This window comes from Mugil cephalus, chromosome 4, assembly GCF_022458985.1.
Source record: "Mugil cephalus isolate CIBA_MC_2020 chromosome 4, CIBA_Mcephalus_1.1, whole genome shotgun sequence".
NCBI lineage: Eukaryota > Metazoa > Chordata > Actinopteri > Mugiliformes > Mugilidae > Mugil > Mugil cephalus.
Genome location: NC_061773.1, coordinates 5,059,253 through 5,082,296, shown reverse-complemented (window position 1 = coordinate 5,082,296; position 23,044 = coordinate 5,059,253). Strand labels below are relative to the sequence as shown.

The 23,044-nt window shown below is 39.2% G+C and overlaps 2 long non-coding RNA genes across 2 annotated transcripts; both read right to left on the bottom strand.

Annotated features, from left to right (window-relative positions):
* Positions 1 to 5,637: 5,637 nt before the first annotated feature.
* LOC125006393 lies at positions 5,638 to 9,201 on the bottom strand. Its single transcript, XR_007112576.1, has 4 exons — positions 9,149 to 9,201; positions 8,839 to 8,865; positions 8,203 to 8,329; positions 5,638 to 5,733 (listed from the first exon to the last, which is right to left on the bottom strand). It is a non-coding gene; the product is annotated as an uncharacterized LOC125006393 (long non-coding RNA).
* Positions 9,202 to 10,610: 1,409 nt separating this feature from the next.
* LOC125006397 lies at positions 10,611 to 11,609 on the bottom strand. The gene is made up of 4 exons (XR_007112579.1): positions 11,552 to 11,609; positions 11,144 to 11,160; positions 11,010 to 11,058; positions 10,611 to 10,686 (listed from the first exon to the last, which is right to left on the bottom strand). It is a non-coding gene; the product is annotated as an uncharacterized LOC125006397 (long non-coding RNA).
* Positions 11,610 to 23,044: the final 11,435 nt, after the last annotated feature.

The window sequence follows — 23,044 nt, the reverse complement described above, 5'->3', positions numbered from 1 at the left end:
TTCTGCATTTAGTGTTCTTTTATTGTTCTACTGCCCAGCTGAGTCTATTTGACCCATGTTCTGTCAGATCACCTACAGAATGTCCTCCTTGTTACAGGCCGTACCGGGGGTTAGTAAGCCTTGTTAGCCACAGCTACTACAGATGTATAAAATAATTTGATAGGATTGTAATTTGATTAACATATTACAGCTGTGTTGTCATTAATTATTTATGTTAATGGTGGACGGGTCAATGTCTGGAGCATTAATAGTTTTGAACATCTCACTCAACCTCGGCAGGGGAACTGTGTTATTTGTACATATTCTGCAGGTTTAAGATACATCAATCTGAAAAGGGCTGGGGGAAAGGTGCTGTTTTCTATGAGGCGATGATGAGAGAATGGAAAGCGGATTTCCTGGATAATAAACTGACTTGGAGCACTGATTTAATATTAGAAGTTAATGGAGAATCAGAGCAACATTTACACACACTCTCTGTGGCCAGTGTAAGTCTTATACATTTTCATCCCTTTATTGTCAGTTTTGCCAACACTCTGTGTCTGTCTGTTCTATCACATGCTAACGTCTTTTATAACTCAGAAATGCCCAGAAGGGTGTGTGCTCACTGGAATGAGGACATAAGTGCTGTTTTTTTTTTCCCTGTCAGAGTTGGTTGTACACAGTCAAACCTCTGATGTGTGATCACTGATAAGATGCACTAAGGAATTGTCCAGATACAGTAAGCGGCATGCTCAGAGGAAGTTAATGTACAGTATGTATGCCCCACTGTCTTTAACAACATTAAAGTATATGTAACACAGACACAGTCTCTTATATCCCTCAAGGAAACCATGGCTCCCCCTGGCTGTGATCTCAGAGAAGAGACAGGTTGAAATACAGTAGGTCAGTTTGATGAAAATTATTAAGTGATGACAATGATTTGCAGAGCACTTTGCTGCACTTTGATGTTGTGCAATTATGACTATTTCTGATTATTTATAAATTACAATACATACATTGTATATGCAAACCAAGATTCTGAATCTGAAAAGCAGCATAAATCCTTATTTCAACTAAAGTCATCCAGTATAGAGAGCACAAGACTTAATCCTAGATAGATGAACCTAAATGAACCTATACACTCCTGCATAATACAGTATAAATTCATGCGTTGAAAGGAAATGTTTTACATTTATTCAGACCATTTCATTTGTACAGAGCCAAATTAACCATATATAGTGGTTACATATTGTTAGTTGTCTTACTATTGATTGACAAAACTCAAAATCAAATCAATTATTTAATACGTAACATAACAACAATAATATATACACATATCCTCTTAAGTAGCTCCAGTTGCTATTTATTAGGATTGGCCTGCATCTTAACTAAAGAAGGATGCTATTCTGTTACAGCAGCATACAATAAGAATCCTCATGAAACACTGATCAGTCACAACATTAAAAGCACTGGCAGCAGAAATATCATTGACCATCTGGTGACAATTCAAAGTTCTGCTGGGAAACCTTTGGACCTGGTATTTATGTGGATGTCACTTGGACTTATACCATCCACCTAGACCAGACCAGACACTCCCACCCAATAACAATGACGCTCACCAGCAGGATGCAGCCTGATGCACACACACACACACACACACACACACACACACACACACACAAACACACACAAACAAACAGTTTAGGGACAATTTAAAAAACATGAAGAACAGCACAAGGTATTAATCTGGCCTCCAAATTCACTAGATCTCCAACTGATCAAGTATCTGTGGGATGATCCACAGAGACCCCTCCCCTCAACCCACAGGACCCAAAGACCCCCACTAACAACATCCTGTTACCAGACACAGGACACCCTCAGAAGACACATGTCCATTCTCTGATGAGTCACAACTGTTTTGGAGGCACAAGGGAGACCTACACAGTATTAGGAAGGTGGTCATAATGTTATGTCTGATCAATGTTTCAGTGTGGCTGCAGGAGGCTGTACACTCCATCCTGCTGGGCAGATGGAGCTGGCTCCTCTGAAATGGTCGCATACACATGATATATGTCTGACTGGAAAAGAAAGACAGCAAATGTCAGAGTCTATTAATAAAGTTACATAGCAAAAACTATTTATAACGATGGGCCTTTCCCTCACTTACATGTTCATTCTGAGACTCTTCCCTTTGCAGCTTGTCAGAACCTGCAGGTATGAAATATAACACACACATTGAAACTACAGTAGTTTTCAGGTTAAGTTCTTGTTTCCGTATTTATTACTGTACTTTATTAAGCTTAAAATAATTATTAACAAGAAACAGAAAGTAATTTCACTTTTTTTGCCATTTTGCAATGAAATAGCACTGACGATAAACTAAAAATGAGTTGTTGACCATAATATTGAATGAACACCATGAATCCTGTTCTAAATGTGCATCACACTACACTCAGGTCTGGGAAAACAAATGGCTCACCAGCAGTAACACCAGCATTACGTTCTGAGGTGATCTCACTGTAGGTTTCATCATTACCTGCAGGCAACTTAAGGCAACAAAAAGAGAGAGATGAAGAGAGAGAAAGTAATGAATAATAATCTATGACACTCTAATTTCTCTTTATTTGCCTTATTATGTTCATATTTCATCTGAGAGTAGAACATGTTGAATTACCTGTCTTCCATCATAAATAGTCTTCATGCATATATAGTCTACGAGAGACAGTAACACAAACCTTAATAAATAAAAATAAATCCAATACAGTAAACTATTTCAATGAACAGCACTTTATACATAATTTATACGTTACCTGGTTTACAATTGGCTTGTGATCTGTACAGAAATAAATTAAATGTTTTAATAAAGATAAAGAAATAAAGGAAAGTTGTTCCATCAAAACTGGTGAGTTAGCTGCTGTAATGATTGAATTAGGGCTGTCACAACATCAGATTTTCACTTCTCGATTATCGTGGGCAAAAAAAAATTCGTTAATGATATTATCACAATATCAACAACAATGCATCCTGCAATGCATCTTTAACTTTGTGTAATTTTCTCTCTTTTTCGAGATGAATTGCGTTGAAAATAACAATAGAATCGAAGAAAACTGGGGCACTGGATCATTTACACAATATTATCATATGCACAATTTTAACACAATATTGAAATTTCATTGATACTACAATTATCGTCAATACTGGTGCACCATGACAGCCCTAGATTGAATACAAGATGCATCATATGCAGGTTTGAGAATGAGAGTTTTTTTTTCTCATTGGGCAGGAAAACCTACAGGAAACCTCAAATCCACAGTCAGACTGTGAGATTGTTTTCACATGGAGGAGATTTAAAACAAACTCTGACAGACAAAGATCAGGAAGGAAGACTAACAAACTGAAAACAGCTGCAGTAACGGTCTGGCAAAGCATGACAACGGCAGAAACCCAGCGTTTGGTGAACCGGAAAGTCTGCTTCAACTTGAACTGCATCTTAGTTGTTCAATATACAATTAACAAATCTAATATGGTAGCATATAGTCCAAATCATGAAGACTGTGTCACTCCAAAATGCCTTTTTGATGTGAGAGGTCAGAGGAGAATGTGCAAACTGGTTGGAGATGATGGAAAGGCAACAATAACCCAACCACTGGTTACAACCAATGAATGCAGAATATCATCTCTGAACGCACAACATGTCCAGCCTTGAAGAAGATGGGCTACAGCAGTAGAAGACCACACTGGGTGGTCACTCCTGTCAGGTAAGAACAGGAAACTGAGACTACAATAGAAGATTGGAAAAATGTTGTCTGGTCGGACGAGACTCGATTTCAGTTGTGACATTCAGATGTCAGAGTCAGAATTTGGCGTAAACAACATGAAAGCATTGATCCATCCTGCTTTGTATCAATGGTTCAGGCTGGTGGTTGTGGTGTGATGGTGTGGGGGATATTTTCTTGGCATACTTTGGGCCCCTTGGTAGAAATTGAACATGGTTTAAACGCCACAGCCTACCTGAGTATTATTGCTGACCATGTCCATCCCTTTATGACCACAGTGGACCCATCTTCTGATGGTTACTTCCAGCAGGATAATGCACCGAGTCACAAAGCTCATATCATCTCAAAATGGTTTCTTGAACATGACAATGAGTTCACTGAACTTCAATAAACTCCACAGTCACCAGACCTCAATCTAATAGAGCACCTTTGGGATGTGGTGGAACGGGAGATCAGCATCATAGATGTGCAGCCGACAAATCTGCAGCAACTGCATGATGCTATCACGTCAACCTTTTACTAGCAAGGTGTACATAATAAAGTGTCCGGTGAGTGTATATGGGCCTAACTGTATCTCAGAAATGAAACAGTTCTGTACTGAGTAATGGCCTTAAATCCCTCCAAGCTGCTGTAGACGGCTGACATTTAGTTGCTGTTACTGCTGCACAAGTGGGTCACACCCTCCAAACAAGGGTTGATTTACTTTTGCAACTCACAGACATGTACAAATGATTAGTAAATCAGTAGCAAAGTCAGAAGGACATAAAGTATGTCCTCAGATTCTGTCTTTGACTTATGTGAGTTTAAAACCCAGAGATTAATGACAAATTAAGAGCTTCTCCTGAAGCTAAACTTCTGTATGTATGTATATATGTTAGTTTTTTACCTTGTGTGTGAAGACGTCCCTGAAACATGAAATACAAAGTAGAGAGGAGAGATGTCAGACTGAGTAATAAAGTTGTTTTGCTTTACAGTCACAAGGTGCTAGATCACAAACACCCAACCACGTTAATGCAGAAGTAAAGCACAGAGATTGTAAAGTGATAATACTTAGTAAAAATAAAATCAGCCCATTAGACAATTATGTGACATTCCCTGATATATAATAAAGACATACAGTGTACATGACATTATATGACACACTGCTCTCACCACTTCTATTGGTTCCAAGAATTACCAGCACCACTAAGATGGCAGTCACAGCTGTGTTTTTTACTGTGTTTCTGTTTTGGGAAAGGTAGTAGAGCTGAGACTGGCAGTGACTGATGGTTGAAGACAGAAAAATAAAGTGAGTGGTTAATGGAACAAGCAGACTCACAATCAAAGCATCTCAGCTTTTTCTTAAAATAATACAAATGTTCCCTACCTGTTTGTACATCACCAGGATCTGGATTCATAGTGGTTGTGTTAGTTGAGGTCAAAATATCTGGAGTTATGACTAAGTTATATCAGAAAACACAAAAATATCAAAAGTTATTAACATTACAAACTTTCAGAAAACGAAGTGAATCTCTGAGAACGTAACATGTCACCTGTTGTTGGTTTCTCTGATGTGACCGAGACAGAAGAACTATCAGTGTTCTCAGTCTGACCTGATGGAGCAACTGAAGCATATTACAAAATGTGAATACAAAGAAAAACCGACTTGTGTTTTACTTGAGTTATTCGTAACATAATGAAAATTCGTACGAGTTGATTTTGTGGATTGGTTTTTACATGTTGTATATAACATAACAGTAATACCTGTAGTCTTATTATTTGTTGCGTGGTTCATGTTATCCATAGTACCTACAAAGAAAGAAGTCAATTTTAAAAAATGAATAAAATATGTCAATTTCATGTAAAGAATAAATAAATAAAATAAATAATAATAATAACCAACCTTTGGGCACTAAACTATTTCCTGTCATATTCAGAGTATACCATACGTTAGCTGATGTAACTTTTCTCATTGTTACAGTAGTGGAAGCAGTCGAGTCTGAAGAGTAAAAGAAAAACAAAAGAGAGAAGAGTGTAAGACAACAGTTAAACACTATGACCATCTTTTAGTTTTTGGTTTATTCTTAAACACATCAGCTTTAATTTAAATTGATTCAGGTCAATATGGTGTGCTACGCCCTGTCTTTTTAAATCCAGAGTCCTTAAATAAAAGGTTTCAAAAATAACTGGATGACTCTGCTTCCTTCGGTGATGAAGTCACTGAGAAATATCAGCGTGTCAGATAAAACTAGCAGCCGTATGTGGCCAAGACAAAACCGAAGCGCCACCACGTTTGAACGCAGAGGTGAGGTCACAGTGTTCCTTTTTTTGTGTTCCTTCTTCTTTCTGAAGCGTAAAACTGCAACTAGTTTGCTTTTGTGTGTTTATGTAAGCTGCAGCTTTCTGTCTCTGAGAATTGTGTCTCATGTTTTATTTATCTGATGGTCTTATCATGGTCTTATCATGACAATATTGTTTTCAGGGGCAACGTGTATAGAATGTGTTGGCTTCCGGTGTGTAGATCAGTCACTGTGTTAGTGCTGACGTTTAATGAGCCACTGCAGACACCGTACTGAGGAACACTCTGTTATACAGGTTACCGGGTCGGGGGCCAGGAGGTTACACTGCTAGATGCCACCGGTCTGTATGTTGTCTTATTGCATCCTCATCGTTGGTTGATAAACCAGGTTGTGAGTAATAAGCCTGCATCACTCATGAGAACACGAAACACGGTGTTCTCATAAAGGAGTTTTTCTGATATATATTCCTTTTTTTTCAGTTTCATTATTAGATCTCTTCTCACGGTCAGCTTTTTATTCCTCTTACTGACGCATGACTTGACCTTAGTGTAAAGGGGAACAATCCATTAACTCACACATGGGAGCGCTTTGTAAAACAACATAGAGTTCGCCAAGGAACACTGAACAGTCAGGTGTCCTGTTACTTTTAAACCACTGTTTAAATGGCACCGTCAAACGTATGTAATGTTGTCAGAGGAGGTAGGAGTGGTGTCTCTTGACATGTTAACAGCTGAACTGCCTGTGTTAATACAAAACTACAATGTGCAGTCTTTTACAGAAGTAACAAGTTCAGATGTTCTCATCTGTTTGGATATTTTTCTACCTGTGGTCATAGTGGTCACACATTGTCTTCCATTTGATTCGTTTTGGAAAAAGTCTACAATAAAGAAAATAGATTTGCATTAAGAATAAACACTGATGATATTTCTGCCCAGACAAACACAGAACATACAATACAATACAATCATGGAGTGCCTATTGTAAAGCCGCTCACTCTGAAAATAAAAGCAACACTTTGTCACATATAGCTTCAGTGTTTGAAAAACTGGTGAATTTTTGAGTCACTTTTTTGCACATTTACAACAATATTTGTCAACTTAGAGATATTTTAAATAGTTAAATCAAGATATTAACTGTTACACCTAAATATTAATACTAAATATAAATGTTTCGGGTGAAACTAAATATTTAGCTAATATGCAAATTCAAATGCCGGAAACCGAAAGTACCAAAATAAAAGCTCAAGGAGGTCAGTGTGTTTATTGCACTTGGATTGTAGAAAAAATTATTGTTACATGATTGTGAAATGTGTTAATTCACAACAAGACGACACAAAAAGGTTAGTTTGTGACATTTCTCAGCATCTATAGGTGTATTCTGACATTCATGGTTCCCAGGAAAGAAAAGTTAATGAAGAACTGACCCACTACTGGGCGCCTACCCACTACCAGGCATCTGGTAAGGTCGAAACTATCAATGTTGAACTAGAGTCCAGGATTATTTAATGAGAAAGTAACAGATAAAGGCAGCAGTTCATATGTGGTTATTGAAAAGCTTTAACCTAAGGAATGAATGAAAAAATATCATGATAAATCCATGAATTCAGTTTAACAGTGACACAAACGGGATCTTCTAAACAGCTGATGCAGTCAAAACGACAACACTGTACAACTATTTTCAAAACCCTGGTGGTGGTAATATTATTATTATTATTTTTTTTATTGTTATTATTATATTATTATTATTATTATTTTTATTGTCATGTTTCTCTGTGTACACAAGTACACAGAGAAACATGACAATAAAAATAATCTGGAATATAGAAATAATTATTTGCCTCAATACTTAACCTGGCCACAAGTTACAATTTTATGAAGATAAAACACTGATAATAAATAAAGTATTCTAAGTCATGACTCACAGGATACTCTATAAACTATAACAAGTACATTAAGAGAGAAGCATTTTAGTCCATATTGAACAGAAAGTGAGAGAATGAGTAAGAGAGAGATGAGTTTATTTTGACTTCAATATGTTTGACTGTATGACTGTCTCATTAACATGCAAATAATATGCTTGTTCAATTGATTAGCAGTTGATTTGATATTTATTTGATAAATTTCAAAGAACATGTGGTCATTTACTGTAAACTAGTATCGTTGACTTACCTCTCAGGTTGTATCTATCACTACGAGGAGCCAGAGACAGAGTTGAGTTGACTTCATATTCCAGACTGTAATCACAGCTGGCCTCCTTTTGTTGAACGGAGCATAGATACTTCCACAAATCATTAGTCTGAACAGTAAACAGACAGAACAACTGGTTGGTTTTTGAGCTCCTTGTCTTCCAGGTTTTAACTGTTACTACTGGACGACTCTTCTCCAAAGTACAGGTTACATGTTGTATCATGTTCCACAGATGCAGGCAGAGAACAAGTGAACATATAAACATTTTCAGTAGGATGAACGCTCAACTCTGGTCTTTGACCTACGTACATGAGGATTATTAGAAGTCAGGAAATATAACATGAATCTGAAGTCAAGTGTAACTGTCTGAATCTGTGTTGACATTCACAGAAGTTCTAGTTTCACTGTCATTATATCTTAAAATTAACATTCAACATAGTGATCATAGTGATACGTCTGAGTCATCTTTAATGTTCAAGTTAGACTGTTATGAGAATAATTACTCTGAATGATGTTTTGTTAAACTGACAAAGCTACAAAAACTAAATGCAACACGTTGTCCTTCTAAAGTTTGATTACACTAGAAAGAACTGGAAAGATTATAACTCACAGACTGACCTCGTACTTGAATCTTATGAAAGGAACCTGTTGAAAGTAAAATATATCAGCAATGTAAATCCATGTAATAATAACTCATTATTAAATTATTAAATAAGATTTGGACTGAACAGTGAAGTTCCTTATCACAGTAACAAATACACAATTATAGACAGAATGGACAGTTTGTCTCACTACGGATATTAGTTTGTGATGACACACCGCACTTCCTCAACAAATGAACACAATAACAGCACGCAAAAAAAATCACCAACCATAAAAAGACAAAATGTGGCTCACTGACTAAATCTAAAGGAAGTTTTCAACTTACACATGAGGATGATGGGCAACAGGCGTCCAGCCATGATGAAGCTGTTAAAGCAGATAACTGAGTGTGTGACTGCAGACGTTGACCAAGTAGCATAAACTGTTCACAGGAAAACCACAACAGCTATCAGAAGTGAATCTACAGGCCAGAAAAACATGCATAGTGGGAGTGTGTGCGTGTGTAAAGCTCTTCACATTTAAACCCACAACTGTAAATAACTATGCAACTACTATTCTGACAGGTTAACTATTTCTCATGTCTATGTTGAACCCACAAATGTATGTAAAGAACAGGTACAAGCATATGTTTTGTGTTACACTGTGAACAAATAAAAAAGAAACTGAACTTCAACTTTTGTGTTTATGGTTTTTATTTTTTAAAGCATAATACTCAGCTACACTGTTAAAATGAAAAGCCTACCAAAACTCAAAAATTTAAGGCAACTGTCTGCAATAGATTTTCATGTTTTGAAGTCTAACTGAAAATCTTAAGTTTTGAGGAGAACTACATGAAATTCTGCCAACTAATTATGTTCAGATAGCTTGATTTTCTTGTAAATAACAACTTAAAATGTTGAGTTCTACATACTAATGCTTGGAGTTGTAATGACATTTTGTTCAGTTAACTTGAATTTCTTGTAGAAATCACCAATCAACCTAACAAGCATGTTTTTAGAAAATGGGAGGAACCCAGAGTACCCAGAGACGCTGACGCAGGGAGAACATGCAAACTCCACCCAGAAAAGCCTGAGAATAACTCAAACCCAGATCTTCTCACTGCGGGCGGCATCAGTGGTAACCGCCAAACCACTGTGCCACCCAAACGCCAAGGCAAAGAGCGTGAGAGAGAGGGAGCGCAGGGAAACATTGAAATCAGAGCAATTGTTCTTATTTTCTTTTTTTGCCTTAGAGATTTTTTTAAAATGTGATTTGCACAGATTGTCTTTATTTGTTCTGATTAAAGAGAAGTCGATATTTGGCAGCTTGTTTTATTCTTTTACAGAGGTACAAAATATATTCTTCATAATTACATTCACAAATGTTCATTGTAAATATCATCATTTTCATACACATTTCATACTTAGTATCAGTATTGGGATATTAGACTTGGTATTACTTGATATCAGATCGAAAGGAAAAATAGTGGCATCACACATCCCTACTCGCAGGCTTGGCAAGTAGAAGAAGGAAACTGAAGCCTCCTCTCATTACACAGTGCATGTTCAGAAAGCTGAGTTATCACCAGGGGTCACATGCTCAAAGTTAAAATATTGAGATTGGCAAACATATAATATGGAGTCAGATCAACTTCACACAATAAACTTAAAACATTTAGTTGAAGCTGATACCTCTTCATATTTGCAAAAATTATAAACATTTATAGTTCAGTTAATGTAAAGTTAAGACTTGGGTGAACTAATTTAAGTTACCATTTTCCCAGAACATGAGAAATCAGAGGAGATGGCAGAAAAGCAACAGCTGAACTTTAACACTGCAAAGCTGTACACTTTATCTCTCAGGGCTGATGCAGCTGTTGTCACTCTATGAGAAGTAAAAACATGAATATGATTTAGATTTATATGTGTAAATGTTCATTTTATAATGCACACATTTCATTATTGAACCAGTAACAACATGGATGTCTAGTCTTTAGCAGTTTTCAGCAGAATGTGCACCACCAAGTGGCTGATCAGTATTTAATCAGCTCAGTGTGTTTTTCAGTTGTTCCTCTAAAACAGTCATTGTATTCAGCATAGTAGTAACAGTCACAACAAAGACAGAAATGTAGAAAAACACAGAGCAAATGAATCCATTGTACTTGTTCACAGTCTGTCTATGTATTCAGAAATAAAACCACAGCTCACCATTTGTGAACTCATAGGTGACAATACTGTAGGTTTCATCAAAGCCAGCCTGCAGATGATTTAATAAGGTGTTAGACTGAAGGAAGAGCGAGTGAGGACAGTTAGTAGAAGGAGTGTCTATCGTTGATACTTACCAAATACTTTCCATCATCTGAGACAGAAACCAAAGCACAACTTCAGAAATAAATGCAAATTAAACATCCATGTATAAATAAAAGTGATGTAGAGAACAAGCCTGATCAGTCACAACTGTCAGAAATGCTTATAGCTATGGGAGTAACATTAGTCATTTATTTATAAATACTTTAAATAATCAGTGTGTATATACTTCACAAATACATTAACACAGTTAATGTATTTAAGTCATGTATCCTTTTTCAATGTAATCCCAGCCCAAACTGACAATAAACACTTTGTTATGTTATGAAACATCTGGAATTGTGTTAACACCGTACATGTACTGCCTGCAGGCATATAAAAAAATAGTCTGTTTAGACGTACAAGTTTAAATGACAATTGACACAATGACACAATGCCCTCACCTCTTCTTCTTTTGGTTCCAAGAAGTACCAGTACCCCTAAGATCAGAACCACAGCTGCTCCAAGACACGACACAACTACTACCAGTTCCCATTTTGACCTTTCTGTTTGGAAGGGCACAAACTAGTTTTATTTTTAACTCTCACACACACAAATAAATAGGCCTTTCACAGGCCTCGATATATCGCCATGTGCATGCGATAGAGGCTGGATGACATGAGGTTTCACTTTATGCATCGGTCTAAGCACCTGGTCATGTTGGTTCCATAGGAATGAATGGAGTGAACCCTCCTGTCAGTCGACTCTCTTTGTCTCAGTGGAAGGTGGACTAGGGGGCCGAGCCGCTAGCATCAAGTTAGTCTCATAAGGAGTAGAAAACTATGGAGGACCAACTCATAATAACACTCATAACTAAAAATAAATTAATAAATAAAAATACCAAAATATATGCCATAATGAATAAATGAATCACTTAATACCTAAACATATATAGGCATAAATAATTAAATAAATAAATACCAAAATATATGCCATAAAAGCTAAATTTATTTATTTATTGATCCACGCACTTTAGCATGCACAATGTAATGTAATGCAGATGAAGGGGCTGTCCACACTGGCTGACCTTTTCGCCTATTGGTTGGTCGTGAGTGCATGAATCATCTCCACATGCCTTGCTTTTCTCATCCAGCCAGGTAGTTTGAATTGAAATGGTGCAGCAACGGCAGGCAGGAGCCAAGGCTTGCTGTACAGGTCAAGCTGAATGGTAAGAACAAGATCTGAGCCATCAACATGCACTGCATGAAAAGATCTGCATCCGGGCCTGGATACAACCACACACTTCTGGTTGTTTCTAAGGGTGTATTAGCATCTCACACCTTGGGTATCACTCAGTGCGTTTCCATGCACGTGAAAAATCGAATTATTGCCTTAATCGGAATATAACAGGAGAACTTAAGTGCATGTAAACACGTTACTCCGATTAGAATCGGAGTTCTCATTGTCCGATTGAAGCCCCAGATAATGCGATTGGAATCGGGGTTTTCATCAGATAATGCGTGTGCGCATGCTCCACGGCCGCTGTGCTGGCGTGTGACCCCGGAACAAAAAGTTGTTGTTTGAAATGCCGGTACGCTGCATGAACGATTCTTGTTTATTATATCACGTAATAGGTCACCCGGAAATCGGGCCGTATTAACGTGGTATTAACCCACTGAAAAGACACCTATCGCCACCTAGTGTGGAAGAGGAGAACAGTTATTCGATTTTCTTGCGCTGCATGTGAACTGGGACAAGGACTTGAGTGAGAAAGTCAAATTTTGAGTATAGCTCGATTAAGCTCTGCATGTAAACGCACTGATTGTTGCATTGGATTGGTGGTTTTCCCCACAGTGGTCCCACCGCTGTTGGTCAAATGTGTAGGGAGGGGCTTATTTTATATGTATATATTAAACTTATCATAATTTAATTTGTATGACACATATGATTTGTGTGTAAGTGTATAAAACATGCATTAATAAAAACAAATTCAGTGCAATTTTTCATGCTGTTAAAGACGTCCCAGGCAACTCTCTAGTGATGAGATGCTAGATATTTTTTTTTGTGACCGCTGTCGAGCAGCAACTGCCACTTTATCACATATGTTCTGACTCTGCCCAAAATTAACTTCTGGCAAAATTAAGTTCTGGCAATCTATATTCAAACTCTTTTCTGACCTACTAGGAATGCCCATGGAACCTCTTGCCATAACAGCAATATTTGGTGTAGTACCGCAGGACTTCTGCTCCACTCGACATAGCAAAAACATGATAGCCTTTGCGATGCTACTGGCTAGAAGACTCATATTGCTTAAATGGAAAGATAAATCTCCCCCTCCCCTACCTTCAATCAGTGGATCAGAGACCTTCTGCACCATCTGACTTTAGAAAAAATCCGCTATGCCACAAGAGGCTCTGCCCTTTATGGTAACCAGTTTTAGATCATGTTGAAAAGATAGATGCCTCCGATATCTTAAATGAGTAGATGTAACCCCTCCCTTTTTCAATTGTTTATTTATTTATTTAGTATTTAGTTATTTAAATAATAATGGTGGTACAGTGGGGTGGGGTTGTGTGCGGGGTGGGATTGTATTGAAATGTATGTCAAATTGTTCCTTTTACAACTGGAAAAAATAAAAATACTTTGTTTAAAAAAAAAAAAGTGGAGGCCAGATGACCCACACAAGCTTTCCGTCCAAGATGGCATCGTCTTCATCTGACAGTTTACCATAGATCCTCCTTGCGGCTATGGACTATACCACCTCTTGCTTCGTACAGCTGCAAAAGCACAGAGAACACAGAAGTTTGAGAACGGAGCACATTAGATAGGACAGTCAAAGAAAATCATGGATAGATGCGGTCCTTTACAATTCAATATAGCCCACAAACAGTAATGTCACCTTGTTTGTGCATCATAAATCCCTTCTGCACGGTGTTACAGGATAACTGGTGTCCAAACTCTGTTTGCCGCTGGAAAATCCCAGGTTTCTTCAGCACACCATGCTGAAAGTTAAAAAAAGCAAAAGATGAAGTGAGTTTCAAATGAAACTGATCTCAGAGGGTATCGCCAGAAACGCACTCCCACTGGTTGTTTGTAGTCACGTGTCTGCCATGGTTACACCTGGCATGTGCATGCAAGCAGGAAGAACTTGCACAATAACAGAAAAGAAGAAAAGAAAACTGCCTAAGGTATGTAATTTTTACAAGTAGGATCTAATTTAAACTTTTAATGTGAAATTATAACCTATATTTTTAGGTATTTTCAGACATTTTTTTTTTCATTGAGGAAATAAATTCATTACACATTTTTAATTGAGAAATATGAAACCACAAGACTTCAGTGTGCGCAAAGAAAGAAAAATAAGCATTATTAACAAAGAATATTATTTTAATATTAACAATTATTTCATCACCGTAACATTAAAGCAGTTTTTTTTACATTAATTTTTGTTATGTTTTTGTGTCAAAACATTAAATTGAAAAAAACACAACTATAGTATAAGAGTCTGACACATTTCATGAAGGGATTAAAAATTAAGAGTAATTGATTCATCTAACAATACAGCAAATGAATAGACGGACACATGGCAGGTCTGTCTTGGTTAGCTCTACAAGTTTCTGAACGTTAACAACTTTCATCTCCAGAGTTGTGTTTTTCTTGTCAAACTCAGTCGCAGTGCCATCTGGCAGTTTTTTGGTCCTTGACCTTGTCACCCACTCACTCCAAGACACAATGTTGTTTTTTGTTGCAGGATCCACGGCCACAGGGAATATAAGATCCTTGCAGGCTTCACATCTGCCATACATGCAATAATTTTTTTTTCTATATCACAGACTGATGAAGCCACCAGATTAGTAATAGATATTGATTATTGGGGCCTTGAAATGGGTGGTAGGTGGAGAAAAGCTGCATGAAGGGCTTTGCCTCTCCCCAGTTAGGGCCTAGCTGGATGACATGACGACTGTGACGTCAACTGCTCCATGTACTAGCAGACTGCTGGATAAGTTAAACAGCAACTTGCAGTGGGCTAGGATGAAGGTGAAGCGAGTAAGTCTAGGAGAATCTCAGTTGTTAAAGGAAAGGTAGTAGATAATAAATTTGTTATAAAGGAGGAGGTGATTTCCACAGTGCTAGAGAAGCCAGTGAAGAGTCTGGGAAGGTGGTATGACGAAAGTCTCAGCGATGTAGCACAGTTTGAGGGATTGAGACAAGATCCAAGGTATTTCAAGCATAGACCAGTCAGGGCTCCCAGGAAAGCTGAGATTATGGTGCATGCAATTCGGGTTATTGCCCCAACTAATGTGGCCACTGACAGTGTATGAGGTTCCTCTGACAAAGGTTGAGAAGCTTGAAAAGATGATTAACTCATCAATTAAGAGATGGCTTGGTGTCTCACGCTGCTTAAGCGGTGCACCTTGTATGGGAAAGGCATACTGGAGCTCCCAGTAACTAGTCTAACAGAGGAGTTTAAGTGTGCTAAGGCTAGACTGGAGATGACTCTGACTGATGACTCAGTCGAAAGATCCAGTAGTCAAGCGTACAGCCCCCACGGTTAAAACAGGGAGGAAGTGGAACCCAAGAGACGCGGTTCAGGAGGCACAGGCTGCCCTCAGGCAGGGATATCATGGGGCATGTGCAGCAAGGGCGTGGTGGCCAGGGACTGTGTGCAGGGAAACCTCTGTGGAGCAAGGCGTCCGCGGCGGAAAAGAGGAAGATGGTAGAGGAGGAAATTCATAAGCAAGAGGAAGTAATGAGATGCACGAAGGCAGTGTCGCAGGCTAAGCAAGGACAGTGGGTGAACTGGGAGAGTGTAGAGAAAAGGAAGGTGTCGTGGAGAGGGCTGTGGAGAATGGAGGCCAGTAGGATTAGATTTATGATAGGGGCAATTTATGATGTGCTGCTATCTCCGCAAAACCTTAACCAGTGGTTAGGGAAGGATGCTGCCTGCCCACTTTGTTCTTGTGAATGTACGCTCAGCCACATTTTGTCAGGTTGTAGGGTTAGTCTCTCCCAAGGGAGATACACCTGGCGCCACAACCAGGTTCTGAAATGCTTAGCAGCTGCAATTGAGGAAAAACGGATTGAAGCAAATTCCTCAGCTGCTACAAAGGAGAATAAGCATATTATGTTTGTTCAGGAGGGAGATAAGGCCAGACCAGCGAGATTCAGGCATAATGCGGGGCAGCTAATTGTGGGCGGGGCCTGGGAGCTGAGGACCGATTTAGATGGCGGTTTGAGCGTTCCACAACAGATAGCCATGACCCTCAAAAGACTGGACGTGCTGTTGTGGTCTGAGAAAGAAAGGATAGTGTATTTTGTGGAATTAACCGTCCCCTGGGAAGACAGAGTTGAAGAGGCGAATGAGTGCAAGAGAAACAGATATGCAGAGTTGGCATCGGACGCGAAGCAGCGAAGCTGAAGTGCCCGTGTGCGCCCAGTGGAGGTCGGCTGCCGTGGATTTGTTGCCAAATCCGCCATTGCTCTCCTGTGTGAGTTGAACAGAGGGTTGCCGTACAGAATATGTCCCTGGCAGCGGAGCGAGGGAGTTAGTGGTTGTGGCTACGTAGCAAGCATGCTAGCTGGGGAGCATGCTAAAGGTAAGTCTAGCTATATGCTAACATTAAGTAGCAGTTGTAGTTAGATTAATCTAATCTGTTGGTTGAAAGGCACATGGTGGCGTGGTGGCTGCTAGTTAGGCTCGTTTGCTGGTGTTTTCTTTTGTGTAATTTCTGATCTTGGCAGAGGGGAGGAATGTTGTTTGAAGCCATCATTTCTTACTTACTTCTGGCGGTTAGGCTAATTAGCTGGTGTGTGATAGAGCTATTTTGACATAGGCAGAAGGAAGAGATGCCTGGTCGAGTGTGGTCACATTCCCATCATTTCTTACCTACTGCTGGTGGCTAGGCTAATTAGCTGGTGTTTTCTAGTGTTTTATTTCTGTGGCTAGGCTAGTTGTATCTCGTTTCTGACATAGGCAGAAGGAAAAGATGTCGGGTCGAGTGTGGTCACATTCCCATCATCTCTATTACCTACTGCCGCTGGCTAGGTTAGTTAGTAGCTGACCACTGGTCTGCTGGTTGGTTGTCCAGTTGGACCTGGCTTCTAAAGGAGTTTTGCCTTAGATCATGGCACAAGGGATTGTAACATCTTGTCCTGTGTATTAATGAATATGTATTTATTATCTCAAGCTGGTGCTTGAAAAATTCTCATGAATTTTACAGACAGATGTTTCTCCGTCTGAAACCTTTGTCTCAGGGCTTCAGCTTAAAAAACTGGGAGCGGGACACATTTATGCCTGGGTTCTCTCTGAGGAATCTCTTGTGGAGATACCATTTATTACTATGGATGTGATACTATGATTTCATGCAGATAAAAATTCACCAATAGTTTGAGGTCCCTAATATCTTCTTTACAGTAAGCTATCTAATTGATAACCCTTTTAAGAACATGAGATATTACACATTACGGTAATATTCACCTAAAAAAACATTACCATAGTGAGCATCAAGGCAACGGTCCAGGATGAAACATCGAAAATCCAAGAATACATCGAGAAAATGGCCCCAAATGATGAACTGCTATGAGAACAGAAACCCAGTTGTTTCCGTACATAGTGAAACTTCAACAAACAGGCTCATTGAACTGGCTTACATTGGTTTTCGCACATATTTAGCTGTAAGTGTGATCAGTTTTGAGTTGTTGTATTCAAGTTGTGACACTTGTGCTTTAATTGAGTTTCACTTTTACTACCTGTGCTTACCATCATGCAACACATGTGAATCAGTGTAAAAATGTGTTTTTCATGGTGAGAATAGGTCTGCAAGTTGTGTATCTGCAAAGTTTTGCCAAAAGGTCAGCCAATTTGATGAATGGGTTCAAGGAACTGAGCATTTGGTTCAGACAATACGATTGTTGTCCATCCACTGTCTTAGCAATTTTAACAATAACGCTCCCACTTTAGGTTGAAAATCATCTGCTTTAGAAATCTCGTAGTAATACTGAGACTAATGAGGGTTTTGTATTTTTTACAGTGTCAGGTGGACCATGACATTGTTAGGTTGATGAATTAAGAAATCCTGACAAACTATTTTTCTCATTTTAGAGACAGTGTCTTTGCCAAAAATGAATTTCCAAGCTCTGGCTAAGCAACAACAAGCTCATCAAATAATTCTCACCCAGGACTGGGTTTGGGACTCAAGAATGCTGTACAAACAACAAGAGAGATTGAACTGGGTTGGATGAGTTATGAACATGGTTATTTCAGGCAGGTCAGCCTGGTGGGGGCACAAGAGAGATCATTGCCAGGAAAGAAGACAGTAAACAGAATTCTCCGGGATGGTAAAGAATTATTATTTCCAAAGGAAGAATCTTCAAAAGGAAGGGTTGAGGACTTTGACTTCACATCCTGTGTGATGGGCTCATAGTCTTTAGCTGGTACAGTCACAGTTGGGGAGTTTTTGGAACTTTTCTGGAACCACCAACAAGATCCCCACTTTGTATCATGCCTTTCAAGAACGGAAGTGGTGTGACGGCCTGCCCGCCTGTTTTCTCCCTGGTTGAGTGAATTCCCTATGTGGAGGTTGGGACAGGTCGTCAGGCCAATTTGCCTCACCTGTGGGTGTATTGGGAATAAGGATTTAAGGGTAACAACTAAGTATTATTTCCTCCTGCATTCAGGACTTCACACAAAATACTCCACTCCTCCAGATATTGCATACTGACTCTCAACATTACATTTCATACCTTTTTTTTTTTGGTTTATCCATGTATACATTCTGTACTAAGGATCAGTTACTGCTAATAGATGAGAAATAAAAGACTGAGATATTGGATAGAATATTAAAGGATTCCGTTAAGGGCAGTTTGCAAGCAGGTTTGTTGGAACAGGGAATAATTATGCCTGTTGTGGGAACTTCGGTGTCTGCAGGTTTGTCTGCTGTTATGAGTTCTGAGCATCAAAAAGAACTCCAAACAAAATCACGAATAGTATCTACAAGTACAACTTGAAAAAATGAAGCAGAAAGAATTGGCTTTGGAAGAGATGAAGCAAAGGACTGAGCTGGCTAGGCGAGGTGCAGAATAAAAAACTAGGTTTGCCTGATAATGAGAGCCCTGATGGTGTAGCAGTGGCATCTTTTGATACTTTCAGTAATTTACACCTGCTTCCAAAATTCAATGAAAAAGATCATGATTATTTCTTTGCATTATTTGAGCAAATAGTTAAGTCCAGGAAATGGGTGTGATCAGGCGCTAACGTTGCAATTTGTCCTGACCAGGAGTGCCATTGGAAGAGTGAGTGTCCAGTCCTCAAAGCAAAAACTAAATTCTTCAATGCAAACGTAAGACCAGCTGCTTTGACAACTCATCCCAGTTGCAATTGACATGCAGTATGTTAAACCCATGCAGCGGAAGAGTAAGGAGGATTTTGGACTATTCATTTTGAGGGTTTTGTGTATTTACAAGGTAGTGATGAACAGGTGCAAGTAAAGATACTGCATGATACTGCCTCATTTGACTCATTTGTGCGTGAGTCTATTTTACCCTTCTCATTGGACGCACAGCCTATGTCTTGTCCCAGGGTTGATGAATGGGCATGTTGAAATGGGTATGCGCACTGTGTTGCTGGTGAGGGTGTGGGCTTATGGTCCTCTTCCCCAGGGTTGGAAACTACTGATGTTGGTTTGTGAATGCACTGTTTCATAAAGTGCTTCCACTTGGTGAGATAAGTAGTTCTACTGATCACCATTTTCTGCAAGGGGGCTTATTTGTTAGAAAATGGGTGCCTCATGGAGAATCTCTTGTTGGGGAACCTGTTCTTCAGTTTGTAGTGCCGAGAAAGTTTTAGGACTTGATCTTGCTAACTCGCCATAACAATGTAGCTGTGCATCCAGAGGTAATGAAAACATATGACCGGGTGTTGAGATACTGGTTTTTGCCCCCTGACTTAAACGTGACATCTCAGCATATATAAAAACATGACACACGTGTCAATTAACCAGCAAGCCCAACCAGTCAATAAGACTAGCTCCTCTTTGTCCAATTCATGTGGATGAGCAGTCGTTTGAGCATTTGATTTTTAACTGTGTTGGGCCGTTGCCTCATTCAAAACTGGGTCACACTTATTTGCACAGTAAAAACACAGTACCAAGTGAGAGAGGGGACCACAGCACCTGACCACAAACAGGTGACAACAAAAAAATTACAGCTGAATAATGCCATCACACGAACAATGCCAATCTGATGATATTATCATGTCAATAGTGCCACTAAATGTCAGTGCTCAAGATCTCACAATATCAAAAACTCCAGCTCGAAACATCTCATCTCATCTTCTACTACCTCTTATCCTCACTAGGGTTGCGGGGTTGGCTGGAGCCTATCAAAGCTGTCATTGGGCAAGAGGTGGGGTACACCCTGGACAGGTCGCCAGTCTATCGCAGGGCCAACGCAGAGACAAACAACTATTCCCACTCATACTCACAATAGGGGCAATTTAAGGTCACCAATTAGCCTTTGGAGGCGGGAGGAAACTGGAGTACCCAGAGAAAACCCACGCAGAAACAGGGAGAACATGCAAACTCTATCCAGAAAGACTCGAGCTTTTTGACAAGCTCCCTGTTAACCAAGTTTTCTGCTTAAACCTCTTTTTGTTGAATGATCTAGTTTCGTCTTTTCCCTCTTAAGAAACGATTAAATCCTCAGGTCGATGTGGTCCCTTTTATCTCCAATGTCTGCTCAACTGGTGAAGTCCTGATTCTCGCACTAGCCAGGTAATCAGCTTGATTCATCATGCAACGAATAAATGAAACGCGAATTAGCTACCGGTATGTTATATTACTACGTTAGCCGAGCTAGCAAGACCTGTGCAGTCCCCGCCCCTTTTTTCATATCAGCCAATGAGAAGTGCTCTGAGGCTCCGAACTTCAGACCAACTACCCAGACTGAGCTGTGCGCTGTACACGTACATTCACATATAGCAGTTCACAAGTCCACAACACTACAGGCCAGGGCCATCTCAGCTGTGACCCACCAAGCGGAAACAGAGACACAGCATCAGGCACAATAACCTATTCACACACAACTACACTACAAAAAGCGTCTACAGAAGAAATTGCATTCATCAAATGCGGACATTTCACTGGGGAGTTTATTTATTATGAAGTTTATTACTTGTTAACGCAACAACATTTTTGACACAGGAAAATTTACAATAGCTGATAATACTCTGGGGGGGCAGTGCCTCACTGGCCCCTAATGTGAAGACACCAGAAGAGAAGAGAAGAGAAGAGAAGAGAAGAGAAGAGAAGAGAAGAGAAGAGAAGAGAAGAGAAGAGAAGAGAAGAGAAGAGAAGAGAAGAGAAGAGAAGAGAAGAGAAGAGAAACACGATGACATATACCCGACTAAAGCATAAATTTACAACTAATTATGATACAAACCACAGTACTGATGTGATAAGGTATACAATGATCAGACATAACATTATGACCTCCAAAACAGTTGTGGCTCACCAGAGGAGTGTCATTGCTATGGAGTGGGGTGTCTGGTCTGGTCCATGTGGGAGGTACATGTCTAAGTAACATCCACATGAATACAAGGTACATTGTATCGTCACAAGATTGTCAATGTTATGTATGTCTCCTGTCGATGGTCATAATGTTGTGGACTTAAACATTTTCTAAATAATGGTAAATATCTGTGTGTATGTACACAATATATGTTGAATGTTGTTAATGTTACTGTACATAACGCTTAATTTCCAAAGACCACCTTTTCTGCCTGGATGATTACTGACAACATTTGTTTCTGACAGGATAAAGCCTGTGGACCAGTGGACATGCAAGGCTCAGGTTCAACAGCAGAGGGCAGGATATGTGTTCTGTATCTGCATGATGTACTAGGCTCTGTATGAAGCCTTTACAAACATACTAACCAGGTTGCAGATATTTGTGGAAACAGAAACTTTCCTCCAAAAAAAGAAAATAATAATAAAAAATCTCCCTGATACTAATCCTGCAGGTCTTCCAGTGTTTACTAGTGTTTCATTACAGTGCTGTAGGTGTTACTGTCCAGAGCTACTGCAGCTGGCTCCTCAGGGATTACATCATACACATGGTATACTTCAGACTAGGGAAAAAAGACAGTGAGAGCTCTTTAGTTCTAAATAGTAATCATGCTCAGTTCTACAACTAGTAAGTTTGTCACTTACATTCTCATTTTCACACGACTGTCTAGTATTCCTGTGATCAAATCCTAAAAAAAGGAAGACAATCACAAATGTTTTATTGCACCATTTGTCTGAATAAACTTAATGTGACAGGTATTTTTATTGTATTTTAATAAAGGTAACTGAATGTTTTACTTTTTAAATCTGATCGTTTTATCCTATACAGTACTGTGCAAAAGTTTTAGGCAGGTAAAAAAAAAATGCAGTAAACTAAGAATGTTTTCAAAACTGGAAGAATTAATACTTTATTTTCATTAATAAACAAAATGTAGTGAATGAGTGGAAGAGAAATCTAAATAAAATCAATATCTGGGGTGACCAGCCTTCAGGACAGCATCAGTTCTTCTAGGTACTTGCACATGGTTTTAGAGGGAACTCGACTGGTAGGTTGTTCCAAACATCTTGGAGAACTAACCACAGATCTTCTGTGGATGTAGACTTCCTCATATCTTTCTGTCTCTTCATGAAATCCCAGACACACTCCATGATGTTAATCAGGGCTCTGTGGGGCCATGACATCACTTCCAGGAATTCTTGTTCTTCTTAATGACATTGACTGTATGTTTCTCTGTTCTGCTGCAGAATAAATTGGGGCCAATCATGCTCCTCCCTGATGGTACTCCATGATGGATAAGTATCTGCCTGATTTCTCAGCATTTCAGTGAACAAACTGCCTTCTGCTACAGACAAATATTTATATGGACGTGATGTGATTTTCTTCTGCTGCACTAA